Source organism: Astyanax mexicanus, chromosome 14 (assembly GCF_023375975.1).
Source record: "Astyanax mexicanus isolate ESR-SI-001 chromosome 14, AstMex3_surface, whole genome shotgun sequence".
NCBI lineage: Eukaryota > Metazoa > Chordata > Actinopteri > Characiformes > Acestrorhamphidae > Astyanax > Astyanax mexicanus.
This window is the reverse complement of record NC_064421.1, coordinates 48,380,741-48,391,890: the sequence shown is the minus strand read 5'-3', so window position 1 is coordinate 48,391,890 and position 11,150 is coordinate 48,380,741. Positions and strand designations below refer to the sequence as shown.

The window sequence follows — 11,150 nt, the reverse complement described above, 5'->3', positions numbered from 1 at the left end:
CCACTGTATTCCCTGCACGGTGTGAGCAATCAGAAGCTTGGGGAGCATGAACGCTGTAGTGTCACATGATCAGTAGAGTCAGGGAAGTCCTGTGAGAGAGCATGCTGGGAAATGGCCTGAGCAGTCAGACTGACACTGGACAGCAATAAAAAGTACTTGTGCAATAAGCCTATTTTTGTCCACTTACTTCAATGCATCCTTTATGTTTTATACATCCACTGGAGGTTAGTACAGAGTCAAACGTTTCCGACAACAAACACTAAAAATGGTGGGGGAGGCTGCGATAATGTACTTAGTACAGAGAAGATGAAAGATAAAAGAGGCAGCTGAGTAAAGGCTGCTGTAAAAAGTTTCTCTGCCAGATTTTATATTTAATCATGTCCATATGGCTGCGGTCAGGTTTAGCTTGAACTACTTTTAGAAACATGCATTGATATGGATGAAATGAACACAGAGTACAGATTGTAGACTCTGCCTGTATCAGTATTTAGATGTATTATTATAAAAACACATCTTCCTAATTGTAAATAAAAAAAAAAATCATTAAAGGGAGTTGGGTTATGATCAGAAGCATACCAAACCATCATCTGCCAAACATGGTGGAGGCAGTACTGTGGCATAAGCATAAGTGGTTGTCAGTAGAACTGGGTCTTTACTACTTTATTTTAAATCTACTGCTGTGGACCACATCCATCCATCCATCTATCCATCCATCCATCCATCCATTCATTCACTTTATAAAAATAGTGTCTCTAATAACTGTGTTATTACAGATTAACAATCATATAATAACAGTGTAATAACTACTGATATGCATTCTTACTGATTTATTACAGTTGTACAGTTTACATATAGTATAGCTGCACTCAATATAGACATGTGCTTTGGGACCAATAAAGTATCTATCTATCTATCTATCTATCTATCTATCTATCTATCTATCTATCTATCTATCTATCTATCTATCTATCTATCTATCTATCTATCTATCTATCTATCTATCTATCTATCTATCTATCTATCTATCTATCAGTAGTTTACATATAGCATAGCTACACATATATAGACACTTTTTAATGAGTGCAGGGTAAAATCTAATTGTAAAAAGAAGCAGGGCATTCATGTATTAATGTATTTATTCATGCAATTGTCTTTTTTGTGCTGATATCAAAAATGAATAATAATATTGCCACATTTGATTACTATTAATACTATTATTACTAATATTATTTATTAATTATTATTTATACTTCAGAAACATGGTTTTTAAAAGGTTTAAATGGTTAATGAGGTCGTGTTGGTTTTATGTTCGTTTTTTCTTATTTTGTTTGAGTGTTGTTTCAATAAAATACAGTTCAATATTACATGATTTAACATCTATTCAATGGCCAATTATATGATTTGTAATTGATATCTGGGTACGGCTGTATTTTTGGCTGGATTATATTTTGTTGGATTTAACATTGTAGATGACCCCTGTTTTTTAGGGTTTTTTTTGCTTCCTAAAGTGTTTTGAATAAAACACACACACACACACACACACATAGACAAATCCACACATCCTTTCTCCTCCCCTTTTCCTCTGATTATATAACCCCTCTCTCTCTCTCTCTGAGAGCTCAGATCAGATCAGCTGCTCTCTGATGGTGCTGATGCTGATGGTAAAGCTGGTGCTGATGGTGATGCTGGTGATGCTGATGCTGGTGATGCTGGGAGCTGCGAGAGCGCCCACACTGGAATGACGCTGGACTTCCCCAAACAGCTTGTGTCCTCCCTTCCTCCTCCTCCTCCTCTTCTTCCTCCTCCCTCTCCATCCTCCCCCTCTTCTCGCCCTTCTCTATCCATCCTTCCCTCCCTCCCTCCGCCACTTCCCTCTCATCCCTCATTTTCCGTACCTCCTCTCGCTCGCTGCGCGTGCACGCGCTCCGCCGGCGCGCCGGGACTGCAGCAGCGGGAGATAAGCAACCCTCCTCACATCCTCACGCAGAGTGCTGGCGCGTGAGAGCCTGTGCGCACACGCGCACAGAGAGAGAGAGAGAGGCTCACGCGCACTGTGCCTATACTCTCTGTGTGGGATAGCTTCCTTTCCTGGACCTTTCTGGAGGAATTTAAGCACTTCTTACTTCCCTCAGGCTCCTTCAACTCGTAGACGCGGTGGTTGCGTGTCTGCCTGCGTGTGCCAACGTGTGCCTGCGTGTGTCTGCGTGTGTCTGCGTGTGCTTGCTTCGTCTGCACAGCCGGTTGGGAAGCGTATGGCTCTGTTCCCCTCGCCTCCCGACAGCGATACGATAAAGCAAACGGCAATGCCTCAGCGCCACGCCGCCTCGCTCGCGCTCCTGCTGCTGATGCTCCTCTCCTCAGGGTGAGTCCCATCTCCTTCACCTTCTATCTTCTTCACTTATCTCCCTTCGCTTATCCCACATCACGCACTTCTCACTGGAGACGTGAGAGGCACGATCTGCCGTCTGATCAACAGTCTGATCACCAAACCTTGAGCACCAGCCCTTAATGAGCTGCTCACTTTTTTGGGGATATAGTTGGTTTGGTCGTTTTTTGGTAAAAAGAGATGAATTATGATGCTGCTTCTGCTGCTGTTCTTCCACCAGGATCTCTGTTTTATCTCATGACACTTTCTGACCTTAAAGGACACTGGCAAGATCTTGGCAAGGGGTTGGAGAAATGATGAAGCAGCAGGAGGCAGAGGGAGGTCCAGGATAAGGATCTGCATCGGTCTTCTTCCGCATCGGTTGAATGACAATTGGTAGGGATGTACAATATGTAGAATTTGTAATATGGACAATAAAATTTTGAAGTGCCCAAATACAAAGAAAGATAGCCTTGATATGAATTTGAAACACAGAAGATTCTAAACAAGTTTAAGCTTCTCAAAGGCTTTAAAAATATTTTTCAATATCTCAAATTCTCAGCAGCCTGGAGAGCTAGAAGGTCTGCTGGTCTGGTCTGGTTCAATTCTGTTGGTTGATTGGCGTCTTGATGGTGGTCAAAACGATATAAAGTCCCTTTAGGTATTTGTAGTTTGGCATTGTTTGAATTACAAGTGGAAGGAATGTTCAATTTAGAATATAACATATGGAACAAATTCCAAATTCTAAGTTTCTTAAGTCTATAAAATAAAATTTACAGTCATTATAAGTAAAGTAAAGAACCAGAACATCGTCAGTCGTCTGGAGAGCTAGAAGGTCAATCAGTTCCTTTGGATGATCAGTATCTTTATAAATCAAAGCCACAAAAATATAGCACCAAAATATTAGACCCTTACCTTCCCCAAACCAAGCAAGAGTCTGCTTGATGGTGGTCAAAACCATCTAAAGTACCATTAAGAGGTATTGGTAGTTTGCTTAGCCTTTTTGGCATTGTTTGTATGCCAATTGGTAGGGTTATACAATGTAGAATATGGAAGATGGACAAAAACAATGGTAGGGACACAGAAGATTCTAAACAAGTTTAAGCTTCTCAAAGGCTTTAAAACATATTTCACAACCCTAATAATTGAAGTGAAGAACCAAATCTCAAATTCTCAGCAGCCTGGAGAGCTAGAAGGTCAGGGTCAGTTCTGTTGGTTGATTGGTGTCTTGATAGAAGGTCAGTGAATTCTGTTGCTTGTTCGGTTTCTTGATGGTGGTCAAAACCATCTAAAGCCTTGGAGTCCCAGAGAGAGGTATTGGTGTTTTTTTTTTTGGCATTTTTGTAATGACAATTGGTAGGGATGTACAATGTAGCATATAAAATATGGAACAAATTACAAAATAAATAATGTTAAAGCTTAATAATGTTAAGCTTCTCAAAGCCTTTAAAATGTACTATACAGCCCTAATAAGTGAGGAACCAGCACATTCTAAGAAATCTGGAGTGCTAAAAGTTCAGTCAGTTCTGTTGGTTGATCAATATCTTCAGAAATCAAAGTTACAAATATATAAAACTGAAATATTGAACCCTTTTTCTCCCTTAAACCAAGCAATAATTTGCTTAATGGTTGTCAAAACCATCTAAAACCTGTGGAGTCTCAAAAAGAAGAAAGAAATAGGTATTTTATATAAGTCTTTTTGGCATCATTTGAATGTAAGTGAAGGAGATACGTGATAAATTAAGCTCCTTTACGTTTTTTCACAGTCTAAGAAGTAGTTGTGTAGTTGTGTAGGTGTGAACCTCTACCTCGCTCTACCTCACTCTGCCTCCAGCCTACTTATGTCACATGATCAAAGGTTGCAACCTGAGGCGCGCCCTCTATTGCTGCATGTGGGAAATGCATTAAATGCGCATTAAATGCTGTTATTCACGATTATATGATTTATTCTACTTCCCTATGTATTTAATCAATGGTTTGATTACTTGGTCCAATAATAATCTTGTAAATACATGTAATGAGAAGGCACTGATCATTTTTGGTAGATGCACTGTACTGGTAAGGCCATGTTTTGCCTCATTTTGCCTCATTTTGCTCATGCATCACCCTTGTCTAGTGCAGTAAGCTGCAGTCTCACATTCTGTATGTGAGCAGCATCCACAAAGACCTCCTCAGGTAACAAAAAGAACAAAAAAGGGGGAACTACAAACTGGAATTCAAATTTGTTGAATTTAACAAAAACATCTAAAAACCGTAATAGCATCTAAAACATCCTGCAAGGTCATGTTTTTGCTCATTTTGAACAAGCATCACCATCATTTAGTCCAGTAGGCAGCATTCTCACATGCTGTTTGTGTGTGCAGCATCCACAAAGATATGCTCAGGCAATGAAAAATATATATTTTGTGCTTGCACATGCAATAGGAAGCCATTGAACTTACTGAGTTTGCCACCTAGAACCTACAGGTAAGGCCATGTTTGGCCTCATTTTAATCAAACATCACCCTTGTTTATTCCAGATAGAAGAAAACTCACATGTTGTTCTCAGGTCACCATAACAATGTCTCCTTATATATACAATGGAAATGCATTGATCTTGCTTAGTTTGGTAGCTGAATCATCTTCCAAATCATCTTTTTTCTAGTCCAGTAGGCTGCATTCTCACATGCTGTGTAAGCAGAATACACAAAGATATCCTCAGTCAATGAAAAATATGTTTTACTCTTTTTACACTTGCAATAGGAAGGCATTGATCTTATTGAGTTTGGTAGGAGGAATCTACAGGTAAGGCCATGTTTGGCCTCATTTTGATCAATCATCACCTTTGTCTAGTCCAGAATGAAGCAGCAAGCCCACATGTTGTTCTCAGGTCAACATAACAATGTCTCCTTACATATACAATTGAAAAAATGCATTGATCTTGCTTAGTTTGGTAGCTGAATCATAATGTAAACTCATGTTTTGTATCATTATAATCAAGCAGACTCCACAAAGATATCCTTAGGTAAGAAAATAGATTTCTTCGTGGACATGCATCGGTAAAGCATTGATCTTGCTTAGTTTGGTGGCTGGAACATCCTGCAAAGTCATGTTTTGTCTCATTTTGAACAAGCATCACTTTTGACTAGTCCATTAGGCTGCGATCTCTCATGTTGAGTGTGTAGAAAACACAAAGATATCCTCAGGTAATGAAAATGATTTAGTTCTGCTTGCACATGCAATGGAAAGGAATTGATCTTATAGAGTTTGGTAGGATGAATGTACAGGTAATTTAGCCTCAATTTGATCAAGAATCACCTTTGCCTAGTCTAGTAGGCTGCAATATTTTATGCTGTGTGTGCAGATTACACAAAGATATCCTCAGGCAATGAAAGAGATTTTTTTTGTTTTTGCACATGCAATAGAAAGGCATTGATCTTGCTGAGTTTGGTACCTGTAACGTACAGGTAAGACCGTGTTTGGCCTTATTTTGCCTAATTTTGATCAAGCATCACCTTCGTCTAGTTTAATAGGTTGCATTCTTACATGCTCCACAAAGAAATCCTCAGGCAAACAAAGAGAGAGAGAGAGAGAGAGAGAAGAGAGAGAGAGAGACCCTCAAAACAGAGAGAAGTTGTGTAATTTAGAAAAACCATAAAACATCTAAAGAAATACACAAGGGTCAGTGGGGTCATCTGTAGGCAAAGACAAAGAGCTACATGGGAAAATGTTCAGATACTTATATACTGTATGCGCGAGAGTATGAAAGTGAGAGAGAGAAAATGAGAAAGAAAAAGAGAAAGGAAGAGTGTTGTCACCGTCAGCCTGTGTGATAATATCCTCTCCGTGTGAGAGAATGATTGTGCCGTGCTATGACACAGCCGATCACATTCTTTCCTCAGAAAATAACTCTCGCGCTCTCGCTCTCGCGCACTCGTCAGCGAGGGAAACACCATATTACTTTTTCATCTCCTTCTCCTTCACCAGGAGATTAAACTCACCTCTATTTCTCCTTCTCCGAGGCCATTTCATCTCTCTCTTTCTCACTCACCCTCGATCTCTTTCTCTATTTCTCTATCTCTATCCCTCTCTCTAGTTTTGACGCTCTCAAACACTCGTACACTCGCGCCTCCCCTCGTATCTGAACAGCTCTCTTTCTTTATGACTCGACACAGCTTTCACATGTCTGCTCTTGGCGTGATCTTGTAAAGTCAGGCTGGATTCAATCACTCGTTTTTCTGAAGCTTCTTTTCCTGATGGCCTTGTCGTCTCAAAACCATCACGGGTGAGATGTCTTCTTCTCTTCTTTCATCCTGATCTTCTCTGATTTTGCTTGTCATTTGTAGCATTTATTTACAGAAAATGAGAAATGTCTGAAATATCAAAAAATATGCAGAGTTTTCAGACCTCAAATAATGCAAAGAAAACAAGTTTTAAGAGTTCAGAAATCAATCAGTATCATTCAGAGTTCAGTTTTTTCATGCATCTTGGCATCATGTTCTCCTCCACCAGTCTTACACACTGCTTTTGGATAACTTTATGCTGCTTTACTCCTGGTACAAAAAATTCAAGCAGTTCAGTTTGGTGGTTTGATGGTTTGTGATCATCCATCTTCCTCTTGATTATATTCCAGAGTCATTTTTTTATTTTGGTAAAACCAAAGAAACTCATCATTTTTAAGTGAAAAGAGAGAAATCTCAGTTTTTAAAATATCTAAAAATCTGCGTATGTAGTCTTTTACATTAAACGTTTTTAAAGAAGTAAAATGAAATTTATTTTTAACACCATTTGCTTTTAGTTTTTTTTTTGTCTGCATTTGTTCAAATTACAAGGACGATGGGATCCATCATTATAATATAATATGATCCACATCACCTTAGAAGGGATGGGGGAAAGAGAGAGCGCCATCTACTGTACCCACCCACAGAGAGCAAGACCAGTTGTGCTCTCTCGGGGCTCTGGAAGCTGATGGCAAGCTAAACGCCCTATATTAACTGGAAAATATATACACTTAAGCTTTTAATTTAATAATAGCAGCTTTTATTCTGCCTCCCAGTGGTGTTTAATGACATCGCATTTGGTTTGTATTTGGTTTGTAAGCGCTGAATCCTTGCTAGGTTACCTATATGTGGTGGAGTAACACATGGAGAGCTTCGGTTACAGTGCATTATCGCCTAATAAGCAAGAATTACAGTCTATGGGGATCCTATGGTAGTCCATGCTAGCTAAATGTGACTTGAAATTTTCATATCTGGATCTGAACTGATTGGTGGAGTGAGCAGTACAGCTTTAAATTCCCTTTTTGTTAAAAAAGAGAAAGCAAATGTATTTTTCATGATACAAGTCTTTTAAAAAGAGAATGAGCATGCACAACTCTGCAAAGACTAATGCTCATATGCTCTCTCTCTTTCTCCCTCTTTTCTTTTTTTCTTCTCTCATTTCATCGCTGCACTCTGCACATCCCCGATTCTAAAGCAGTACTCCTCTCCTCTCTCTCGGCTGGGTCTGTACTCCAGCTTGTTAGCGGGATTAGCCCTGCGTCTCTGCTTCCCGTTAGCCGGCGCAGGGCAGTTGTAGTAGCAGCCGTTTGATCCCACCCTGTTCCTCCTCGCTTTGAAACGGCTCGCTTTTCTCCAATAAGGCAGCTAATCCAATGTCACCAGGAGCACCTTCATGTGAAACCAGCAGCTGCAGGCCAAAAACAAGGTCGGCCGATCTCTATACAGCAGGGGGAGAGCGTGAGCGGTGGGTGAAATACTCATTTATCAGACTCTAAGTGCTGCAAACCAACAACTGCTCAGCTAGACAGTGAAGATATTAACCACCTACAGCAGGACACAGCAGGCAAACCTCATCTGTACCAGTCATACAGTTCTAAAACAGTGTCACGGTTATGGCTAAACTCTTCCTAAATGGTTCTTGGTTTGGACACAGAGGTATTGTACTAAACCTACTGGCAGATCACAGTAATGTTCTTCTTAAAAGTCTCATTCCATAATGTTTTCATTCATTTTAAAATGTCTAGTTGTGTGTCTAGTATAAATAAATGATATGTGAGCTGGTTGTTTTTTGTAAAAAAAAAAAAGCGCTCCGGTGATCCAGTATAACACTGCTTTAGTCCGCTTTAGTAGAGGAGTGGAGGGGGAATGCTAGGATTTCGGCAAACATATCGTCTCTGATTGGCTAACAGCACTGCTAGGCAGCGAGACAGACAACAATTTTTACACTAATAACAGTGTAATTTTGCAATGTCGTATGTTACTACTTTACAACATGTGTAATAACGCCCTGCTAAGTGCATTTCATCCTATACTGACCCAGTCTTAGAGTCTCCGTAAAAAAAAAACGCCAAATACACCGGAGATCCTATTTAAACCCATAGTCACTTACATACAGAGGTGTTTTTTTTTTTTACTACTTTTAACTAGTGTAAACAGAACTGTTCTGAACTGTTTTTACACCTACCTATCTCAATTGTACTTGGCTGGTGGTGTTTTTCCTCCATAGACTAATTCTAACCATTTGTTTCTTAGCTCTGAATTACTGGGTAAAATATATAAACACTGATGTTTTATTCGCACAAATAACACAGGAATGAACTGCATGCTGTTCCTAGCGCTGTTAGTTATCTCCTATTTGACGAGATGGCTTCTGACGCTGCCCGGCTTCAGCTTTTCCTGTGGGCGGTCCCGAGCCGAGGTGGGTGGGGCCATGAATACTAATGAATTCATGTGTTGATGTAGATACGGTGCTTTTCCTGATCGACTCGTTTTGTTTTTCTGAATATTTTCTTTTTTACTAGCTGCTGCAGAACAACGAGGAAGAGGATGAGGAAGAGTTTCATCATGTGCAGCATCATAAAAAACTCAGAGAGACCAACTGTATTTCAGAAATAACAATAAATTGTTGTATTATTATTGATATTTCAGAAGCATGTAGACGTTTTCTGCGTGGAAAAAACATCAAATCGTCACAGAAAAATGCAGCAGAGCACCTGTAGTTTCTTAAGGCAGCTTCAAGGACACCGCTGGCAGATTTATAGCAGCACACTAGCGTCTCGCTCCATTAGTCATAATGTATTTAATCCCCCCCTCTGATTTATCTTTCTCTGAATAATCCCGGGCTGCAGGAGGCCGGCGATAGCTGATCTCTCTCCTCTCCTTCTGCTCTGGACCTGTAGCCCTAAACCTACAGCTAGCCAAAAGCTAATGATTTTCCAAGCTAGCGTAGCATTGGGTTTCTTCCACATGGTTGCTCAGACTAGAAATCCCACGCGAGGACACTGCATTTAAGTGAAAAGTGCAGTTGCTGAGAAGTTCAGCTCAGTCTGAACCCTATAACCCCTCTGTTCTGCCTGTGTGTGGAGAGAATTTCATTCAGGAATTTACACAACAAGTGTAATATATAATATACAGTCAGGAAACTAAATATGACCATCTTTCAGAGGACAGCTGTGTAAAAAAAATCATTTTAATTAATGAGAATTTAAGGAATCACCACTTATACACAGATTCTCACAATATTATCAAAGTTATTTGGTAATAAAATTGTGGAATATTTATGTTGGTGAACATAATATTTGTCTTGTCATATTTTTGTCTGAGTTAGGTATTTACCAACCTCCTCTTTTTGCTTCCAAAGTGAATTTTTCAGGATTTTTTGGATAGTGGATAGTTTTTCTGCATCTAAACTAGGAATTATTGGCTCTTAATAGCGGAAGAGTGTTGTTCCTCTTTGACAAATTCAATGACAATTGTACCTGAAAGCTTTAGACACACCTCTTGTACATTTAAAAAAATAATATTTAAGTCTTAAACAAACTAGAATCTCTTTTCTACTTTAGATTTTTCACTCTTAGTGAGATTTTAATCTCAGTATCTTCATGAGGGAGAGTCACCTGGAATATGTTTCTCAGCGTCTTGAAGGAAGGAGTTCCTGGAGGTGCTGAACAATAGTTGCTGCTTAAATCACCATCTCAGTTTACTGTGTAATTCTAGATCTGTCCCTTAATTACAGCTTCTCCCATTCTGCTCAGCTCACCATGGGTTTTGGCCACATGTCTAGCAGAACCTCAGCCCACCATCTCCACCAATTACGAAGTAGATAGTGTACATCCTTAGGGTTGAAAGAAAACAAGTTCATATTCATAAAGTTTTAAGAGTTCAGAAATAATCAATATTTGGTGGAATAATCCTGATGGTTTTTAATCACAGTTTTTTTCATGCATCTTGGCATCATGTTCTCCTCCACCAGTCTTACACACTGCTTTTGGATAACTTTATGCTGCCTTACTCCTGGTGCAAAAATTCAAGCAGTTCAGTTTGGTGGTTTGATGGTTTGTGATCATCCATCTTCCTCTTGATTATATTCCAGAGGTTTTTAATTTGGTAAAATTAAAGATACTCATCATTTTTAAGTGAAATCGTTTTATTTTTTTCCAGAGTTGTCTTTAATAATAAACAGTAAACGTAAACAGGACACATGAAGTCCATTTACACCTGGTCAGATCATGTGAGAACACAATGGATTGTATTCAGATAAAAGCTTCAATACATGCATTTACACCCTGCAGTCAAATTAATCTCTATTTATTCACAAAACTACCAAGATCTGAGATAATCTGTTAATAATACAAAAATATATATAATCTGCCACATGACCAGCTTTGGAAATGGTTTAACAATAATACTTAAGTGTTTTTTATTTTATTTAATAGCGAATTGAATGAAGTAACTTAACAAACTGAATGAAGCGATTTGAATACAACCATTATTTCTATTTTCACTCAACGCTCTTCAGTTTAAAA

At 39.1% G+C, this 11,150-nt stretch overlaps 1 protein-coding gene across 1 annotated transcript in view; it reads left to right on the top strand.

The window, feature by feature from the left end:
* Nucleotides 1–1,661: 1,661 nt before the first annotated feature.
* Nucleotides 1,662–11,150, top strand: part of insyn2ab (inhibitory synaptic factor 2Ab) — a 47,416-nt gene continuing 37,927 nt past the window's right edge. Inside the window, exon 1 of the mRNA XM_049463444.1 lies at nt 1,662–2,362. The gene's annotated coding sequence lies outside the window, so the exon portion shown is untranslated. The remainder of the gene's footprint in view (nt 2,363–11,150) is intronic.